This window comes from Hyla sarda, unplaced genomic scaffold, assembly GCF_029499605.1.
Source record: "Hyla sarda isolate aHylSar1 unplaced genomic scaffold, aHylSar1.hap1 scaffold_316, whole genome shotgun sequence".
NCBI lineage: Eukaryota > Metazoa > Chordata > Amphibia > Anura > Hylidae > Hyla > Hyla sarda.
In genome coordinates this window covers 285,802-307,703 of record NW_026609890.1, presented here as the reverse complement: position 1 = coordinate 307,703, position 21,902 = coordinate 285,802, and the positions used below count along the sequence as shown (strand labels likewise).

At 43.4% G+C, this 21,902-nt stretch overlaps 13 pseudogenes; all 13 read right to left on the bottom strand.

The window, feature by feature from the left end:
• Nucleotides 1–577: 577 nt before the first annotated feature.
• On the bottom strand, nucleotides 578–841 carry LOC130329259 (U2 spliceosomal RNA; annotated as a pseudogene).
• Nucleotides 842–2,322: 1,481 nt separating this feature from the next.
• On the bottom strand, nucleotides 2,323–2,586 carry LOC130329258 (U2 spliceosomal RNA; annotated as a pseudogene).
• A 1,472-nt stretch (nucleotides 2,587–4,058) lies between these two features.
• LOC130329256 (U2 spliceosomal RNA) lies at nucleotides 4,059–4,322 on the bottom strand (annotated as a pseudogene).
• A 1,472-nt stretch (nucleotides 4,323–5,794) lies between these two features.
• Nucleotides 5,795–6,058, bottom strand: LOC130329255 (U2 spliceosomal RNA; annotated as a pseudogene).
• A 1,488-nt stretch (nucleotides 6,059–7,546) lies between these two features.
• LOC130329254 (U2 spliceosomal RNA) lies at nucleotides 7,547–7,810 on the bottom strand (annotated as a pseudogene).
• A 1,485-nt stretch (nucleotides 7,811–9,295) lies between these two features.
• Nucleotides 9,296–9,559, bottom strand: LOC130329253 (U2 spliceosomal RNA; annotated as a pseudogene).
• A 1,462-nt stretch (nucleotides 9,560–11,021) lies between these two features.
• LOC130329297 (U2 spliceosomal RNA) lies at nucleotides 11,022–11,286 on the bottom strand (annotated as a pseudogene).
• Nucleotides 11,287–12,776: 1,490 nt separating this feature from the next.
• Nucleotides 12,777–13,040, bottom strand: LOC130329197 (U2 spliceosomal RNA; annotated as a pseudogene).
• A 1,471-nt stretch (nucleotides 13,041–14,511) lies between these two features.
• Nucleotides 14,512–14,775, bottom strand: LOC130329252 (U2 spliceosomal RNA; annotated as a pseudogene).
• A 1,487-nt stretch (nucleotides 14,776–16,262) lies between these two features.
• LOC130329250 (U2 spliceosomal RNA) lies at nucleotides 16,263–16,526 on the bottom strand (annotated as a pseudogene).
• Nucleotides 16,527–18,007: 1,481 nt separating this feature from the next.
• LOC130329249 (U2 spliceosomal RNA) lies at nucleotides 18,008–18,271 on the bottom strand (annotated as a pseudogene).
• A 1,469-nt stretch (nucleotides 18,272–19,740) lies between these two features.
• LOC130329296 (U2 spliceosomal RNA) lies at nucleotides 19,741–20,005 on the bottom strand (annotated as a pseudogene).
• A 1,477-nt stretch (nucleotides 20,006–21,482) lies between these two features.
• LOC130329248 (U2 spliceosomal RNA) lies at nucleotides 21,483–21,746 on the bottom strand (annotated as a pseudogene).
• Between the last annotated feature and the right edge of the window lie 156 nt (nucleotides 21,747–21,902).

Genomic DNA, 21,902 nt, shown 5'->3' with positions numbered 1-21,902 from the left:
CTCTCTCTCTCTCTTTTTCTTTTTATATATATTTTTTTCCGTCTTCTTCTTCTTCTTCTTCTTCTTCTTCTTCTTCTTCTTCTTCAGACCCTGTCATAGCACTAATGCCTTTCCAATACCACCAGCAGATGGAGACACTCCATTGCAACATTGGTTGTGAGCAGCAGTTTCTAAAAACAAATGCCTCATGGCGGATTTCCCATCCATCAATGGATGGTAAATTTTGTTTTTATCATTCACTGACCACAGATACCAATGCATGGTCAAGCAACAGCAATGACACACCCTTGTGTATAGGCATGAGACCCTCACGTCATTTAACAGGATTCAGCACCACCCACAAGACAGCTACCTGTCATGTCATGTCAAACCTGCACAGGTGTGCTAGATTATTATTATTTAGTTTTATTTTATTTTTTTACACCAATCAGTGTGCAAACATGGTCATTAAAACGCTAAATGAATAGACGTTCATAAACCAGTCAGTGCAACTCATCATTTTGGTCTCCAATTCTCAAACTCAAATTCTCACCCACGGAGGATTAAATGAGAATCTTTCTTGTTTAACACTGGAATGGGGTGGTGCACTGTTCACTACCCGAATATACTGCCACATCGGGTCAATGCATAGGGCGACAGAAGCAAGCTTCCAAATCAGCTCCCTTTCTCAAAAATCCATTTAATTTATGGTCCCCAGATAGGGAACGTATGTATCAGTATGTGCTCACAAGTCACCCAAGTGCAAGTATTCACACAAAAAAAAACGTGCCTCAGGATGCGATCTGTCGCAAGATCCTTTCTTTTTTTACACTTGATCTAAGCCAAAAGGCCTAGAGGGGATAACCGGGAAAGGGGTGGACCCAACCATGTCCCCTTCATGAGCACTCACATTACTCATAGGAATGGAAGGAAGGCTGGCAGCCAACCAGCCTCCCATACACTCTCTGGGTGGGTGGCAGTCAGCCACCCATACATACATACAGCACAGGCTAAACCCACATCATCACTTAAAAAAAGGACAGGCGACCATTGCACTCTGATGGAGCATTTAGCAATGCAATCCATAGCCTGGCTTTTGCCTGAACCCCCATCACTCCTCCTCTTGCATATAAGACAATATTTCAGATCTGCATATGAAAACAACACGCCTACCTTTGTTGCACATAGCTGCCTGCCTGTCTCTAGTTACCCCACTGGCTGTAGCTGCGTCCCTTCCGACATGGAATAACACCAACTGTAACGATAAACTGAAAATTAACAGTATAAACCTGCATCATTTTGGACTCTGGTATTTGCTGAATCCGGGTGACCTGACAATCGATGGTGGTGCCGCTGGTGATTCTGGCCTTCTTGGAATCTGTTGGGCCTATGTGTTAGCTCACACATCACTTGGGTATCCATGGTAACTACCACAACATGGTCATCTGCAGTTTACATCTAGCCCGTGGCATTGAATGGCATTTTAAAAGTGCTAAGGGTCCTGGTGCAATAATCCTCCCATGAGGATCAGCCTCAACGGCTTTGTAGATTGCACTCATGTCAGCAACTCCATATACATTTTTTTTTCTTCATGCTTCTTTCTTCATCCTTTTTTCTTTCTGTCATTCAGACTTTCATTCATTCGATCTCTCTCACTCACTTGCTTTAACTCATTTGTTCTCACTCACTCACTCACTCACTCAATCACTCACTCACTCATTCACTCTCACTCACTCTCACTCTCTCACTCACTCGCTCACTAAGTCAGTCTCTCTCTCTCTCTCTCTCTTTTTCTTTTTATATATATTTTTTTCCGTCTTCTTCTTCTTCTTCTTCTTCTTCTTCTTCTTCAGACCCTGTCATAGCACTAATGCCTTTCCAATACCACCAGCAGATGGAGACACTCCATTGCAACATTGGTTGTGAGCAGCAGTTTCTAAAAACAAATGCCTCATGGCGGATTTCCCATCCATCAATGGATGGTAAATTTTGTTTTTATCATTCACTGACCACAGATACCAATGCATGGTCAAGCAACAGCAATGACACACCCTTGTGTATAGGCATGAGACCCTCACGTCATTTAACAGGATTCAGCACCACCCACAAGACAGCTACCTGTCATGTCATGTCAAACCTGCACAGGTGTGCTAGATTATTATTATTTAGTTTTATTTTATTTTTTTACACCAATCAGTGTGCAAACATGGTCATTAAAACGCTAAATGAATAGACGTTCATAAACCAGTCAGTGCAACTCATCATTTTGGTCTCCAATTCTCAAACTCAAATTCTCACCCACGGAGGATTAAATGAGAATCTTTCTTGTTTAACACTGGAATGGGGTGGTGCACTGTTCACTACCCGAATATACTGCCACATCGGGTCAATGCATAGGGCGACAGAAGCAAGCTTCCAAATCAGCTCCCTTTCTCAAAAATCCATTTAATTTATGGTCCCCAGATAGGGAACGTATGTATCAGTATGTGCTCACAAGTCACCCAAGTGCAAGTATTCACACAAAAAAAAACGTGCCTCAGGATGCGATCTGTCGCAAGATCCTTTCTTTTTTTACACTTGATCTAAGCCAAAAGGCCTAGAGGGGATAACCGGGAAAGGGGTGGACCCAACCATGTCCCCTTCATGAGCACTCACATTACTCATAGGAATGGAAGGAAGGCTGGCAGCCAACCAGCCTCCCATACACTCTCTGGGTGGGTGGCAGTCAGCCACCCATACATACATACAGCACAGGCTAAACCCACATCATCACTTAAAAAAAGGACAGGCGACCATTGCACTCTGATGGAGCATTTAGCAATGCAATCCATAGCCTGGCTTTTGCCTGAACCCCCATCACTCCTCCTCTTGCATATAAGACAATATTTCAGATCTGCATATGAAAACAACACGCCTACCTTTGTTGCACATAGCTGCCTGCCTGTCTCTAGTTACCCCACTGGCTGTAGCTGCGTCCCTTCCGACATGGAATAACACCAACTGTAACGATAAACTGAAAATTAACAGTATAAACCTGCATCATTTTGGACTCTGGTATTTGCTGAATCCGGGTGACCTGACAATCGATGGTGGTGCCGCTGGTGATTCTGGCCTTCTTGGAATCTGTTGGGCCTATGTGTTAGCTCACACATCACTTGGGTATCCATGGTAACTACCACAACATGGTCATCTGCAGTTTACATCTAGCCCGTGGCATTGAATGGCATTTTAAAAGTGCTAAGGGTCCTGGTGCAATAATCCTCCCATGAGGATCAGCCTCAACGGCTTTGTAGATTGCACTCATGTCAGCAACTCCATATACATTTTTTTTTCTTCATGCTTCTTTCTTCATCCTTTTTTCTTTCTGTCATTCAGACTTTCATTCATTCGATCTCTCTCACTCACTTGCTTTAACTCATTTGTTCTCACTCACTCACTCACTCACTCAATCACTCACTCACTCATTCACTCTCACTCACTCTCACTCTCTCACTCACTCGCTCACTAAGTCAGTCTCTCTCTCTCTCTCTCTCTTTTTCTTTTTATATATATTTTTTTCCGTCTTCTTCTTCTTCTTCTTCTTCTTCAGACCCTGTCATAGCACTAATGCCTTTCCAATACCACCAGCAGATGGAGACACTCCATTGCAACATTGGTTGTGAGCAGCAGTTTCTAAAAACAAATGCCTCATGGCGGATTTCCCATCCATCAATGGATGGTAAATTTTGTTTTTATCATTCACTGACCACAGATACCAATGCATGGTCAAGCAACAGCAATGACACACCCTTGTGTATAGGCATGAGACCCTCACGTCATTTAACAGGATTCAGCACCACCCACAAGACAGCTACCTGTCATGTCATGTCAAACCTGCACAGGTGTGCTAGATTATTATTATTTAGTTTTATTTTATTTTTTTACACCAATCAGTGTGCAAACATGGTCATTAAAACGCTAAATGAATAGACGTTCATAAACCAGTCAGTGCAACTCATCATTTTGGTCTCCAATTCTCAAACTCAAATTCTCACCCACGGAGGATTAAATGAGAATCTTTCTTGTTTAACACTGGAATGGGGTGGTGCACTGTTCACTACCCGAATATACTGCCACATCGGGTCAATGCATAGGGCGACAGAAGCAAGCTTCCAAATCAGCTCCCTTTCTCAAAAATCCATTTAATTTATGGTCCCCAGATAGGGAACGTATGTATCAGTATGTGCTCACAAGTCACCCAAGTGCAAGTATTCACACAAAAAAAAACGTGCCTCAGGATGCGATCTGTCGCAAGATCCTTTCTTTTTTTACACTTGATCTAAGCCAAAAGGCCTAGAGGGGATAACCGGGAAAGGGGTGGACCCAACCATGTCCCCTTCATGAGCACTCACATTACTCATAGGAATGGAAGGAAGGCTGGCAGCCAACCAGCCTCCCATACACTCTCTGGGTGGGTGGCAGTCAGCCACCCATACATACATACAGCACAGGCTAAACCCACATCATCACTTAAAAAAAGGACAGGCGACCATTGCACTCTGATGGAGCATTTAGCAATGCAATCCATAGCCTGGCTTTTGCCTGAACCCCCATCACTCCTCCTCTTGCATATAAGACAATATTTCAGATCTGCATATGAAAACAACACGCCTACCTTTGTTGCACATAGCTGCCTGCCTGTCTCTAGTTACCCCACTGGCTGTAGCTGCGTCCCTTCCGACATGGAATAACACCAACTGTAACGATAAACTGAAAATTAACAGTATAAACCTGCATCATTTTGGACTCTGGTATTTGCTGAATCCGGGTGACCTGACAATCGATGGTGGTGCCGCTGGTGATTCTGGCCTTCTTGGAATCTGTTGGGCCTATGTGTTAGCTCACACATCACTTGGGTATCCATGGTAACTACCACAACATGGTCATCTGCAGTTTACATCTAGCCCGTGGCATTGAATGGCATTTTAAAAGTGCTAAGGGTCCTGGTGCAATAATCCTCCCATGAGGATCAGCCTCAACGGCTTTGTAGATTGCACTCATGTCAGCAACTCCATATACATTTTTTTTTCTTCATGCTTCTTTCTTCATCCTTTTTTCTTTCTGTCATTCAGACTTTCATTCATTCGATCTCTCTCACTCACTTGCTTTAACTCATTTGTTCTCACTCACTCACTCACTCACTCAATCACTCACTCACTCATTCACTCTCACTCACTCTCACTCTCTCACTCACTCGCTCACTAAGTCAGTCTCTCTCTCTCTCTCTCTCTTTTTCTTTTTATATATATTTTTTTCCGTCTTCTTCTTCTTCTTCTTCTTCTTCAGACCCTGTCATAGCACTAATGCCTTTCCAATACCACCAGCAGATGGAGACACTCCATTGCAACATTGGTTGTGAGCAGCAGTTTCTAAAAACAAATGCCTCATGGCGGATTTCCCATCCATCAATGGATGGTAAATTTTGTTTTTATCATTCACTGACCACAGATACCAATGCATGGTCAAGCAACAGCAATGACACACCCTTGTGTATAGGCATGAGACCCTCACGTCATTTAACAGGATTCAGCACCACCCACAAGACAGCTACCTGTCATGTCATGTCAAACCTGCACAGGTGTGCTAGATTATTATTATTTAGTTTTATTTTATTTTTTTACACCAATCAGTGTGCAAACATGGTCATTAAAACGCTAAATGAATAGACGTTCATAAACCAGTCAGTGCAACTCATCATTTTGGTCTCCAATTCTCAAACTCAAATTCTCACCCACGGAGGATTAAATGAGAATCTTTCTTGTTTAACACTGGAATGGGGTGGTGCACTGTTCACTACCCGAATATACTGCCACATCGGGTCAATGCATAGGGCGACAGAAGCAAGCTTCCAAATCAGCTCCCTTTCTCAAAAATCCATTTAATTTATGGTCCCCAGATAGGGAACGTATGTATCAGTATGTGCTCACAAGTCACCCAAGTGCAAGTATTCACACAAAAAAAAACGTGCCTCAGGATGCGATCTGTCGCAAGATCCTTTCTTTTTTTACACTTGATCTAAGCCAAAAGGCCTAGAGGGGATAACCGGGAAAGGGGTGGACCCAACCATGTCCCCTTCATGAGCACTCACATTACTCATAGGAATGGAAGGAAGGCTGGCAGCCAACCAGCCTCCCATACACTCTCTGGGTGGGTGGCAGTCAGCCACCCATACATACATACAGCACAGGCTAAACCCACATCATCACTTAAAAAAAGGACAGGCGACCATTGCACTCTGATGGAGCATTTAGCAATGCAATCCATAGCCTGGCTTTTGCCTGAACCCCCATCACTCCTCCTCTTGCATATAACACAATATTTCAGATCTGCATATGAAAACAACACGCCTACCTTTGTTGCACATAGCTGCCTGCCTGTCTCTAGTTACCCCACTGGCTGTAGCTGCGTCCCTTCCGACATGGAATAACACCAACTGTAACGATAAACTGAAAATTAACAGTATAAACCTGCATCATTTTGGACTCTGGTATTTGCTGAATCCGGGTGACCTGACAATCGATGGTGGTGCCGCTGGTGATTCTGGCCTTCTTGGAATCTGTTGGGCCTATGTGTTAGCTCACACATCACTTGGGTATCCATGGTAACTACCACAACATGGTCATCTGCAGTTTACATCTAGCCCGTGGCATTGAATGGCATTTTAAAAGTGCTAAGGGTCCTGGTGCAATAATCCTCCCATGAGGATCAGCCTCAACGGCTTTGTAGATTGCACTCATGTCAGCAACTCCATATACATTTTTTTTTCTTCATGCTTCTTTCTTCATCCTTTTTTCTTTCTGTCATTCAGACTTTCATTCATTCGATCTCTCTCACTCACTTGCTTTAACTCATTTGTTCTCACTCACTCACTCACTCACTCACTCAATCACTCACTCACTCATTCACTCTCACTCACTCTCACTCTCTCACTCACTCGCTCACTAAGTCAGTCTCTCTCTCTCTCTTTTTCTTTTTATATATATTTTTTTCCGTCTTCTTCTTCTTCTTCTTCTTCTTCTTCTTCTTCTTCTTCTTCAGACCCTGTCATAGCACTAATGCCTTTCCAATACCACCAGCAGATGGAGACACTCCATTGCAACATTGGTTGTGAGCAGCAGTTTCTAAAAACAAATGCCTCATGGCGGATTTCCCATCCATCAATGGATGGTAAATTTTGTTTTTATCATTCACTGACCACAGATACCAATGCATGGTCAAGCAACAGCAATGACACACCCTTGTGTATAGGCATGAGACCCTCACGTCATTTAACAGGATTCAGCACCACCCACAAGACAGCTACCTGTCATGTCATGTCAAACCTGCACAGGTGTGCTAGATTATTATTATTTAGTTTTATTTTATTTTTTTACACCAATCAGTGTGCAAACATGGTCATTAAAACGCTAAATGAATAGACGTTCATAAACCAGTCAGTGCAACTCATCCTTTTGGTCTCCAATTCTCAAACTCAAATTCTCACCCACGGAGGATTAAATGAGAATCTTTCTTGTTTAACACTGGAATGGGGTGGTGCACTGTTCACTACCCGAATATACTGCCACATCGGGTCAATGCATAGGGCGACAGAAGCAAGCTTCCAAATCAGCTCCCTTTCTCAAAAATCCATTTAATTTATGGTCCCCAGATAGGGAACGTATGTATCAGTATGTGCTCACAAGTCACCCAAGTGCAAGTATTCACACAAAAAAAAACGTGCCTCAGGATGCGATCTGTCGCAAGATCCTTTCTTTTTTTACACTTGATCTAAGCCAAAAGGCCTAGAGGGGATAACCGGGAAAGGGGTGGACCCAACCATGTCCCCTTCATGAGCACTCACATTACTCATAGGAATGGAAGGAAGGCTGGCAGCCAACCAGCCTCCCATACACTCTCTGGGTGGGTGGCAGTCAGCCACCCATACATACATACAGCACAGGCTAAACCCACATCATCACTTAAAAAAAGGACAGGCGACCATTGCACTCTGATGGAGCATTTAGCAATGCAATCCATAGCCTGGCTTTTGCCTGAACCCCCATCACTCCTCCTCTTGCATATAAGACAATATTTCAGATCTGCATATGAAAACAACACGCCTACCTTTGTTGCACATAGCTGCCTGCCTGTCTCTAGTTACCCCACTGGCTGTAGCTGCGTCCCTTCCGACATGGAATAACACCAACTGTAACGATAAACTGAAAATTAACAGTATAAACCTGCATCATTTTGGACTCTGGTATTTGCTGAATCCGGGTGACCTGACAATCGATGGTGGTGCCGCTGGTGATTCTGGCCTTCTTGGAATCTGTTGGGCCTATGTGTTAGCTCACACATCACTTGGGTATCCATGGTAACTACCACAACATGGTCATCTGCAGTTTACATCTAGCCCGTGGCATTGAATGGCATTTTAAAAGTGCTAAGGGTCCTGGTGCAATAATCCTCCCATGAGGATCAGCCTCAACGGCTTTGTAGATTGCACTCATGTCAGCAACTCCATATACATTTTTTTTTCTTCATGCTTCTTTCTTCATCCTTTTTTCTTTCTGTCATTCAGACTTTCATTCATTCGATCTCTCTCACTCACTTGCTTTAACTCATTTGTTCTCACTCACTCACTCACTCACTCACTCAATCACTCACTCACTCATTCACTCTCACTCACTCTCACTCTCTCACTCACTCGCTCACTAAGTCAGTCTCTCTCTCTCTCTCTCTCTTTTTCTTTTTATATATATTTTTTTCCGTCTTCTTCTTCTTCTTCTTCTTCTTCTTCTTCTTCAGACCCTGTCATAGCACTAATGCCTTTCCAATACCACCAGCAGATGGAGACACTCCATTGCAACATTGGTTGTGAGCAGCAGTTTCTAAAAACAAATGCCTCATGGCGGATTTCCCATCCATCAATGGATGGTAAATTTTGTTTTTATCATTCACTGACCACAGATACCAATGCATGGTCAAGCAACAGCAATGACACACCCTTGTGTATAGGCATGAGACCCTCACGTCATTTAACAGGATTCAGCACCACCCACAAGACAGCTACCTGTCATGTCATGTCAAACCTGCACAGGTGTGCTAGATTATTATTATTTAGTTTTATTTTATTTTTTTACACCAATCAGTGTGCAAACATGGTCATTAAAACGCTAAATGAATAGACGTTCATAAACCAGTCAGTGCAACTCATCATTTTGGTCTCCAATTCTCAAACTCAAATTCTCACCCACGGAGGATTAAATGAGAATCTTTCTTGTTTAACACTGGAATGGGGTGGTGCACTGTTCACTACCCGAATATACTGCCACATCGGGTCAATGCATAGGGCGACAGAAGCAAGCTTCCAAATCAGCTCCCTTTCTCAAAAATCCATTTAATTTATGGTCCCCAGATAGGGAACGTATGTATCAGTATGTGCTCACAAGTCACCCAAGTGCAAGTATTCACACAAAAAAAAACGTGCCTCAGGATGCGATCTGTCGCAAGATCCTTTCTTTTTTTACACTTGATCTAAGCCAAAAGGCCTAGAGGGGATAACCGGGAAAGGGGTGGACCCAACCATGTCCCCTTCATGAGCACTCACATTACTCATAGGAATGGAAGGAAGGCTGGCAGCCAACCAGCCTCCCATACACTCTCTGGGTGGGTGGCAGTCAGCCACCCATACATACATACATACAGCACAGGCTAAACCCACATCATCACTTAAAAAAAGGACAGGCGACCATTGCACTCTGATGGAGCATTTAGCAATGCAATCCCCATCACTCCTCCTCTTGCATATAAGACAATATTTCAGATCTGCATATGAAAACAACACGCCTACCTTTGTTGCACATAGCTGCCTGCCTGTCTCTAGTTACCCCACTGGCTGTAGCTGCGTCCCTTCCGACATGGAATAACACCAACTGTAACGATAAACTGAAAATTAACAGTATAAACCTGCATCATTTTGGACTCTGGTATTTGCTGAATCCGGGTGACCTGACAATCGATGGTGGTGCCGCTGGTGATTCTGGCCTTCTTGGAATCTGTTGGGCCTATGTGTTAGCTCACACATCACTTGGGTATCCATGGTAACTACCACAACATGGTCATCTGCAGTTTACATCTAGCCCGTGGCATTGAATGGCATTTTAAAAGTGCTAAGGGTCCTGGTGCAATAATCCTCCCATGAGGATCAGCCTCAACGGCTTTGTAGATTGCACTCATGTCAGCAACTCCATATACATTTTTTTTTCTTCATGCTTCTTTCTTCATCCTTTTTTCTTTCTGTCATTCAGACTTTCATTCATTCGATCTCTCTCACTCACTTGCTTTAACTCATTTGTTCTCACTCACTCACTCACTCAATCACTCACTCACTCATTCACTCTCACTCACTCTCACTCTCTCACTCACTCGCTCACTAAGTCAGTCTCTCTCTCTCTCTCTCTCTCTTTTTCTTTTTATATATATTTTTTTCCGTCTTCTTCTTCTTCTTCTTCTTCTTCTTCTTCTTCTTCAGACCCTGTCATAGCACTAATGCCTTTCCAATACCACCAGCAGATGGAGACACTCCATTGCAACATTGGTTGTGAGCAGCAGTTTCTAAAAACAAATGCCTCATGGCGGATTTCCCATCCATCAATGGATGGTAAATTTTGTTTTTATCATTCACTGACCACAGATACCAATGCATGGTCAAGCAACAGCAATGACACACCCTTGTGTATAGGCATGAGACCCTCACGTCATTTAACAGGATTCAGCACCACCCACAAGACAGCTACCTGTCATGTCATGTCAAACCTGCACAGGTGTGCTAGATTATTATTATTTAGTTTTATTTTATTTTTTTACACCAATCAGTGTGCAAACATGGTCATTAAAACGCTAAATGAATAGACGTTCATAAACCAGTCAGTGCAACTCATCATTTTGGTCTCCAATTCTCAAACTCAAATTCTCACCCACGGAGGATTAAATGAGAATCTTTCTTGTTTAACACTGGAATGGGGTGGTGCACTGTTCACTACCCGAATATACTGCCACATCGGGTCAATGCATAGGGCGACAGAAGCAAGCTTCCAAATCAGCTCCCTTTCTCAAAAATCCATTTAATTTATGGTCCCCAGATAGGGAACGTATGTATCAGTATGTGCTCACAAGTCACCCAAGTGCAAGTATTCACACAAAAAAAAAACGTGCCTCAGGATGCGATCTGTCGCAAGATCCTTTCTTTTTTTACACTTGATCTAAGCCAAAAGGCCTAGAGGGGATAACCGGGAAAGGGGTGGACCCAACCATGTCCCCTTCATGAGCACTCACATTACTCATAGGAATGGAAGGAAGGCTGGCAGCCAACCAGCCTCCCATACACTCTCTGGGTGGGTGGCAGTCAGCCACCCATACATACATACAGCACAGGCTAAACCCACATCATCACTTAAAAAAAGGACAGGCGACCATTGCACTCTGATGGAGCATTTAGCAATGCAATCCATAGCCTGGCTTTTGCCTGAACCCCCATCACTCCTCCTCTTGCATATAAGACAATATTTCAGATCTGCATATGAAAACAACACGCCTACCTTTGTTGCACATAGCTGCCTGCCTGTCTCTAGTTACCCCACTGGCTGTAGCTGCGTCCCTTCCGACATGGAATAACACCAACTGTAACGATAAACTGAAAATTAACAGTATAAACCTGCATCATTTTGGACTCTGGTATTTGCTGAATCCGGGTGACCTGACAATCGATGGTGGTGCCGCTGGTGATTCTGGCCTTCTTGGAATCTGTTGGGCCTATGTGTTAGCTCACACATCACTTGGGTATCCATGGTAACTACCACAACATGGTCATCTGCAGTTTACATCTAGCCCGTGGCATTGAATGGCATTTTAAAAGTGCTAAGGGTCCTGGTGCAATAATCCTCCCATGAGGATCAGCCTCAACGGCTTTGTAGATTGCACTCATGTCAGCAACTCCATATACATTTTTTTTTCTTCATGCTTCTTTCTTCATCCTTTTTTCTTTCTGTCATTCAGACTTTCATTCATTCGATCTCTCTCACTCACTTGCTTTAACTCATTTGTTCTCACTCACTCACTCACTCACTCAATCACTCACTCACTCATTCACTCTCACTCACTCTCACTCTCTCACTCACTCGCTCACTAAGTCAGTCTCTCTCTCTCTCTCTCTCTTTTTCTTTTTATATATATTTTTTTCCGTCTTCTTCTTCTTCTTCTTCTTCTTCTTCTTCTTCTTCTTCTTCAGACCCTGTCATAGCACTAATGCCTTTCCAATACCACCAGCAGATGGAGACACTCCATTGCAACATTGGTTGTGAGCAGCAGTTTCTAAAAACAAATGCCTCATGGCGGATTTCCCATCCATCAATGGATGGTAAATTTTGTTTTTATCATTCACTGACCACAGATACCAATGCATGGTCAAGCAACAGCAATGACACACCCTTGTGTATAGGCATGAGACCCTCACGTCATTTAACAGGATTCAGCACCACCCACAAGACAGCTACCTGTCATGTCATGTCAAACCTGCACAGGTGTGCTAGATTATTATTATTTAGTTTTATTTTATTTTTTTACACCAATCAGTGTGCAAACATGGTCATTAAAACGCTAAATGAATAGACGTTCATAAACCAGTCAGTGCAACTCATCATTTTGGTCTCCAATTCTCAAACTCAAATTCTCACCCACGGAGGATTAAATGAGAATCTTTCTTGTTTAACACTGGAATGGGGTGGTGCACTGTTCACTACCCGAATATACTGCCACATCGGGTCAATGCATAGGGCAACAGAAGCAAGCTTCCAAATCAGCTCCCTTTCTCAAAAATCCATTTAATTTATGGTCCCCAGATAGGGAACGTATGTATCAGTATGTGCTCACAAGTCACCCAAGTGCAAGTATTCACACAAAAAAAAACGTGCCTCAGGATGCGATCTGTCGCAAGATCCTTTCTTTTTTTACACTTGATCTAAGCCAAAAGGCCTAGAGGGGATAACCGGGAAAGGGGTGGACCCAACCATGTCCCCTTCATGAGCACTCACATTACTCATAGGAATGGAAGGAAGGCTGGCAGCCAACCAGCCTCCCATACACTCTCTGGGTGGGTGGCAGTCAGCCACCCATACATACATACAGCACAGGCTAAACCCACATCATCACTTAAAAAAAGGACAGGCGACCATTGCACTCTGATGGAGCATTTAGCAATGCAATCCATAGCCTGGCTTTTGCCTGAACCCCCATCACTCCTCCTCTTGCATATAAGACAATATTTCAGATCTGCATATGAAAACAACACGCCTACCTTTGTTGCACATAGCTGCCTGCCTGTCTCTAGTTACCCCACTGGCTGTAGCTGCGTCCCTTCCGACATGGAATAACACCAACTGTAACGATAAACTGAAAATTAACAGTATAAACCTGCATCATTTTGGACTCTGGTATTTGCTGAATCCGGGTGACCTGACAATCGATGGTGGTGCCGCTGGTGATTCTGGCCTTCTTGGAATCTGTTGGGCCTATGTGTTAGCTCACACATCACTTGGGTATCCATGGTAACTACCACAACATGGTCATCTGCAGTTTACATCTAGCCCGTGGCATTGAATGGCATTTTAAAAGTGCTAAGGGTCCTGGTGCAATAATCCTCCCATGAGGATCAGCCTCAACGGCTTTGTAGATTGCACTCATGTCAGCAACTCCATATACATTTTTTTTTCTTCATGCTTCTTTCTTCATCCTTTTTTCTTTCTGTCATTCAGACTTTCATTCATTCGATCTCTCTCACTCACTTGCTTTAACTCATTTGTTCTCACTCACTCACTCACTCAATCACTCACTCACTCATTCACTCTCACTCACTCTCACTCTCTCACTCACTCGCTCACTAAGTCAGTCTCTCTCTCTCTCTCTCTCTTTTTCTTTTTATATATATTTTTTTCCGTCTTCTTCTTCTTCTTCTTCTTCTTCTTCAGACCCTGTCATAGCACTAATGCCTTTCCAATACCACCAGCAGATGGAGACACTCCATTGCAACATTGGTTGTGAGCAGCAGTTTCTAAAAACAAATGCCTCATGGCGGATTTCCCATCCATCAATGGATGGTAAATTTTGTTTTTATCATTCACTGACCACAGATACCAATGCATGGTCAAGCAACAGCAATGACACACCCTTGTGTATAGGCATGAGACCCTCACGTCATTTAACAGGATTCAGCACCACCCACAAGACAGCTACCTGTCATGTCATGTCAAACCTGCACAGGTGTGCTAGATTATTATTATTTAGTTTTATTTTATTTTTTTACACCAATCAGTGTGCAAACATGGTCATTAAAACGCTAAATGAATAGACGTTCATAAACCAGTCAGTGCAACTCATCATTTTGGTCTCCAATTCTCAAACTCAAATTCTCACCCACGGAGGATTAAATGAGAATCTTTCTTGTTTAACACTGGAATGGGGTGGTGCACTGTTCACTACCCGAATATACTGCCACATCGGGTCAATGCATAGGGCGACAGAAGCAAGCTTCCAAATCAGCTCCCTTTCTCAAAAATCCATTTAATTTATGGTCCCCAGATAGGGAACGTATGTATCAGTATGTGCTCACAAGTCACCCAAGTGCAAGTATTCACACAAAAAAAAACGTGCCTCAGGATGCGATCTGTCGCAAGATCCTTTCTTTTTTTACACTTGATCTAAGCCAAAAGGCCTAGAGGGGATAACCGGGAAAGGGGTGGACCCAACCATGTCCCCTTCATGAGCACTCACATTACTCATAGGAATGGAAGGAAGGCTGGCAGCCAACCAGCCTCCCATACACTCTCTGGGTGGGTGGCAGTCAGCCACCCATACATACATACAGCACAGGCTAAACCCACATCATCACTTAAAAAAAGGACAGGCGACCATTGCACTCTGATGGAGCATTTAGCAATGCAATCCATAGCCTGGCTTTTGCCTGAACCCCCATCACTCCTCCTCTTGCATATAAGACAATATTTCAGATCTGCATATGAAAACAACACGCCTACCTTTGTTGCACATAGCTGCCTGCCTGTCTCTAGTTACCCCACTGGCTGTAGCTGCGTCCCTTCCGACATGGAATAACACCAACTGTAACGATAAACTGAAAATTAACAGTATAAACCTGCATCATTTTGGACTCTGGTATTTGCTGAATCCGGGTGACCTGACAATCGATGGTGGTGCCGCTGGTGATTCTGGCCTTCTTGGAATCTGTTGGGCCTATGTGTTAGCTCACACATCACTTGGGTATCCATGGTAACTACCACAACATGGTCATCTGCAGTTTACATCTAGCCCGTGGCATTGAATGGCATTTTAAAAGTGCTAAGGGTCCTGGTGCAATAATCCTCCCATGAGGATCAGCCTCAACGGCTTTGTAGATTGCACTCATGTCAGCAACTCCATATACATTTTTTTTTCTTCATGCTTCTTTCTTCATCCTTTTTTCTTTCTGTCATTCAGACTTTCATTCATTCGATCTCTCTCACTCACTTGCTTTAACTCATTTGTTCTCACTCACTCACTCACTCACTCAATCACTCACTCACTCATTCACTCTCACTCACTCTCACTCTCTCACTCACTCGCTCACTAAGTCAGTCTCTCTCTCTCTCTCTCTCTTTTTCTTTTTATATATATTTTTTTCCGTCTTCTTCTTCTTCTTCTTCTTCTTCTTCTTCTTCTTCTTCAGACCCTGTCATAGCACTAATGCCTTTCCAATACCACCAGCAGATGGAGACACTCCATTGCAACATTGGTTGTGAGCAGCAGTTTCTAAAAACAAATGCCTCATGGCAGATTTCCCATCCATCAATGGATGGTAAATTTTGTTTTTATCATTCACTGACCACAGATACCAATGCATGGTCAAGCAACAGCAATGACACACCCTTGTGTATAGGCATGAGACCCTCACGTCATTTAACAGGATTCAGCACCACCCACAAGACAGCTACCTGTCATGTCATGTCAAACCTGCACAGGTGTGCTAGATTATTATTATTTCGTTTTATTTTATTTTTTTACACCAATCAGTGTGCAAACATGGTCATTAAAACGCTAAATGAATAGACGTTCATAAACCAGTCAGTGCAACTCATCATTTTGGTCTCCAATTCTCAAACTCAAATTCTCACCCACGGAGGATTAAATGAGAATCTTTCTTGTTTAACACTGGAATGGGGTGGTGCACTGTTCACTACCCGAATATACTGCCACATCGGGTCAATGCATAGGGCGACAGAAGCAAGCTTCCAAATCAGCTCCCTTTCTCAAAAATCCATTTAATTTATGGTCCCCAGATAGGGAACGTATGTATCAGTATGTGCTCACAAGTCACCCAAGTGCAAGTATTCACACAAAAAAAAACGTGCCTCAGGATGCGATCTGTCGCAAGATCCTTTCTTTTTTTACACTTGATCTAAGCCAAAAGGCCTAGAGGGGATAACCGGGAAAGGGGTGGACCCAACCATGTCCCCTTCATGAGCACTCACATTACTCATAGGAATGGAAGGAAGGCTGGCAGCCAACCAGCCTCCCATACACTCTCTGGGTGGGTGGCAGTCAGCCACCCATACATACATACAGCACAGGCTAAACCCACATCATCACTTAAAAAAAGGACAGGCGACCATTGCACTCTGATGGAGCATTTAGCAATGCAATCCATAGCCTGGCTTTTGCCTGAACCCCCATCACTCCTCCTCTTGCATATAAGACAATATTTCAGATCTGCATATGAAAACAACACGCCTACCTTTGTTGCACATAGCTGCCTGCCTGTCTCTAGTTACCCCACTGGCTGTAGCTGCGTCCCTTCCGACATGGAATAACACCAACTGTAACGATAAACTGAAAATTAACAGTATAAACCTGCATCATTTTGGACTCTGGTATTTGCTGAATCCGGGTGACCTGACAATCGATGGTGGTGCCGCTGGTGATTCTGGCCTTCTTGGAATCTGTTGGGCCTATGTGTTAGCTCACACATCACTTGGGTATCCATGGTAACTACCACAACATGGTCATCTGCAGTTTACATCTAGCCCGTGGCATTGAATGGCATTTTAAAAGTGCTAAGGGTCCTGGTGCAATAATCCTCCCATGAGGATCAGCCTCAACGGCTTTGTAGATTGCACTCATGTCAGCAACTCCATATACATTTTTTTTTCTTCATGCTTCTTTCTTCATCCTTTTTTCTTTCTGTCATTCAGACTTTCATTCATTCGATCTCTCTCACTCACTTGCTTTAACTCATTTGTTCTCACTCACTCACTCACTCACTCAATCACTCACTCACTCATTCACTCTCACTCACTCTCACTCTCTCACTCACTCGCTCACTAAGTCAGTCTCTCTCTCTCTCTCTCTCTTTTTCTTTTTATATATATTTTTTTCCGTCTTCTTTTTCTTCTTCTTCTTCTTCTTCTTCTTCAGACCCTGTCATAGCACTAATGCCTTTCCAATACCACCAGCAGATGGAGACACTCCATTGCAACATTGGTTGTGAGCAGCAGTTTCTAAAAACAAATGCCTCATGGCGGATTTCCCATCCATCAATGGATGGTAAATTTTGTTTTTATCATTCACTGACCACAGATACCAATGCATGGTCAAGCAACAGCAATGACACACCCTTGTGTATAGGCATGAGACCCTCACGTCATTTAACAGGATTCAGCACCACCCACAAGACAGCTACCTGTCATGTCATGTCAAACCTGCACAGGTGTGCTAGATTATTATTATTTAGTTTTATTTTATTTTTTTACACCAATCAGTGTGCAAACATGGTCATTAAAACGCTAAATGAATAGACGTTCATAAACCAGTCAGTGCAACTCATCATTTTGGTCTCCAATTCTCAAACTCAAATTCTCACCCACGGAGGATTAAATGAGAATCTTTCTTGTTTAACACTGGAATGGGGTGGTGCACTGTTCACTACCCGAATATACTGCCACATCGGGTCAATGCATAGGGCGACAGAAGCAAGCTTCCAAATCAGCTCCCTTTCTCAAAAATCCATTTAATTTATGGTCCCCAGATAGGGAACGTATGTATCAGTATGTGCTCACAAGTCACCCAAGTGCAAGTATTCACACAAAAAAAAACGTGCCTCAGGATGCGATCTGTCGCAAGATCCTTTCTTTTTTTACACTTGATCTAAGCCAAAAGGCCTAGAGGGGATAACCGGGAAAGGGGTGGACCCAACCATGTCCCCTTCATGAGCACTCACATTACTCATAGGAATGGAAGGAAGGCTGGCAGCCAACCAGCCTCCCATACACTCTCTGGGTGGGTGGCAGTCAGCCACCCATACATACATACAGCACAGGCTAAACCCACATCATCACTTAAAAAAAGGACAGGCGACCATTGCACTCTGATGGAGCATTTAGCAATGCAATCCATAGCCTGGCTTTTGCCTGAACCCCCATCACTCCTCCTCTTGCATATAAGACAATATTTCAGATCTGCATATGAAAACAACACGCCTACCTTTGTTGCACATAGCTGCCTGCCTGTCTCTAGTTACCCCACTGGCTGTAGCTGCGTCCCTTCCGACATGGAATAACACCAACTGTAACGATAAACTGAAAATTAACAGTATAAACCTGCATCATTTTGGACTCTGGTATTTGCTGAATCCGGGTGACCTGACAATCGATGGTGGTGCCGCTGGTGATTCTGGCCTTCTTGGAATCTGTTGGGCCTATGTGTTAGCTCACACATCACTTGGGTATCCATGGTAACTACCACAACATGGTCATCTGCAGTTTACATCTAGCCCATGGCATTGAATGGCATTTTAAAAGTGCTAAGGGTCCTGGTGCAATAATCCTCCCATGAGGATCAGCCTCAACGGCTTTGTAGATTGCACTCATGTCAGCAACTCCATATACATTTTTTTTTCTTCATGCTTCTTTCTTCATCCTTTTTTCTTTCTGTCATTCAGACTTTCATTCATTCGATCTCTCTCACTCACTTGCTTTAACTCATTTGTTCTCACTCACTCACTCACTCACTCAATCACTCACTCACTCAATCACTCTCACTCACTCTCACTCTCTCACTCACTCGCTCACTAAGTCAGTCTCTCTCTCTCTCTCTCTCTTTTTCTTTTTATATATATTTTTTTCCGTCTTCTTCTTCTTCTTCTTCTTCAGACCCTGTCATAGCACTAATGCCTTTCCAATACCACCAGCAGATGGAGACACTCCATTGCAACATTGGTTGTGAGCAGCAGTTTCTAAAAACAAATGCCTCATGGCGGATTTCCCATCCATCAATGGATGGTAAATTTTGTTTTTATCATTCACTGACCACAGATACCAATGCATGGTCAAGCAACAGCAATGACACACCCTTGTGTATAGGCATGAGACCCTCACGTCATTTAACAGGATTCAGCACCACCCACAAGACAGCTACCTGTCATGTCATGTCAAACCTGCACAGGTGTGCTAGATTATTATTATTTAGTTTTATTTTATTTTTTTACACCAATCAGTGTGCAAACATGGTCATTAAAACGCTAAATGAATAGACGTTCATAAACCAGTCAGTGCAACTCATCATTTTGGTCTCCAATTCTCAAACTCAAATTCTCACCCACGGAGGATTAAATGAGAATCTTTCTTGTTTAACACTGGAATGGGGTGGTGCACTGTTCACTACCCGAATATACTGCCACATCGGGTCAATGCATAGGGCGACAGAAGCAAGCTTCCAAATCAGCTCCCTTTCTCAAAAATCCATTTAATTTATGGTCCCCAGATAGGGAACGTATGTATCAGTATGTGCTCACAAGTCACCCAAGTGCAAGTATTCACACAAAAAAAAAACGTGCCTCAGGATGCGATCTGTCGCAAGATCCTTTCTTTTTTTACACTTGATCTAAGCCAAAAGGCCTAGAGGGGATAACCGGGAAAGGGGTGGACCCAACCATGTCCCCTTCATGAGCACTCACATTACTCATAGGAATGGAAGGAAGGCTGGCAGCCAACCAGCCTCCCATACACTCTCTGGGTGGGTGGCAGTCAGCCACCCATACATACATACAGCACAGGCTAAACCCACATCATCACTTAAAAAAAGGACAGGCGACCATTGCACTCTGATGGAGCATTTAGCAATGCAATCCATAGCCTGGCTTTTGCCTGAACCCCCATCACTCCTCCTCTTGCATATAAGACAATATTTCAGATCTGCATATGAAAACAACACGCCTACCTTTGTTGCACATAGCTGCCTGCCTGTCTCTAGTTACCCCACTGGCTGTAGCTGCGTCCCTTCCGACATGGAATAACACCAACTGTAACGATAAACTGAAAATTAACAGTATAAACCTGCATCATTTTGGACTCTGGTATTTGCTGAATCCGGGTGACCTGACAATCGATGGTGGTGCCGCTGGTGATTCTGGCCTTCTTGGAATCTGTTGGGCCTATGTGTTAGCTCACACATCACTTGGGTATCCATGGTAACTACCACAACATGGTCATCTGCAGTTTACATCTAGCCCGTGGCATTGAATGGCATTTTAAAAGTGCTAAGGGTCCTGGTGCAATAATCCTCCCATGAGGATCAGCCTCAACGGCTTTGTAGATTGCACTCATGTCAGCAACTCCATATACATTTTTTTTTCTTCATGCTTCTTTCTTCATCCTTTTTTCTTTCTGTCATTCAGACTTTCATTCATTCGATCTCTCTCACTCACTTGCTTTAACTCATTTGTTCTCACTCACTCACTCACTCACTCACTCAATCACTCACTCACTCATTCACTCTCACTCACTCTCACTCTCTCACTCACTCGCTCACTAAGTCAGTCTCTCTCTCTCTCTCTCTCTTTTTCTTTTTATATATATTTTTTTCCGTCTTCTTCTTCTTCTTCTTCTTCTTCAGACCCTGTCATAGCACTAATGCCTTTCCAATACCACCAGCAGATGGAGACACTCCATTGCAACATTGGTTGTGAGCAGCAGTTTCTAAAAACAAATGCCTCATGGCGGATTTCCCATCCATCAATGGATGGTAAATTTTGTTTTTATCATTCACTGACCACAGATACCAATGCATGGTCAAGCAACAGCAATGACACACCCTTGTGTATAGGCATGAGACCCTCACGTCATTTAACAGGATTCAGCACCACCCACAAGACAGCTACCTGTCATGTCATGTCAAACCTGCACAGGTGTGCTAGATTATTATTATTTAGTTTTATTTTATTTTTTTACACCAATCAGTGTGCAAACATGGTCATTAAAACGCTAAATGAATAGACGTTCATAAACCAGTCAGTGCAACTCATCATTTTGGTCTCCAATTCTCAAACTCAAATTCTCACCCACGGAGGATTAAATGAGAATCTTTCTTGTTTAACACTGGAATGGGGGTGGTGCACTGTTCACTACCCGAATATACTGCCACATCGGGTCAATGCATAGGGCGACAGAAGCAAGCTTCCAAATCAGCTCCCTTTCTCAAAAATCCATTTAATTTATGGTCCCCAGATAGGGAACGTATGTATCAGTATGTGCTCACAAGTCACCCAAGTGCAAGTATTCACACAAAAAAAAACGTGCCTCAGGATGCGATCTGTCGCAAGATCCTTTCTTTTTTTACACTTGATCTAAGCCAAAAGGCCTAGAGGGGATAACCGGGAAAGGGGTGGACCCAACCATGTCCCCTTCATGAGCACTCACATTACTCATAGGAATGGAAGGAAGGCTGGCAGCCAACCAGCCTCCCATACACTCTCTGGGTGGGTGGCAGTCAGCCACCCATACATACATACAGCACAGGCTAAACCC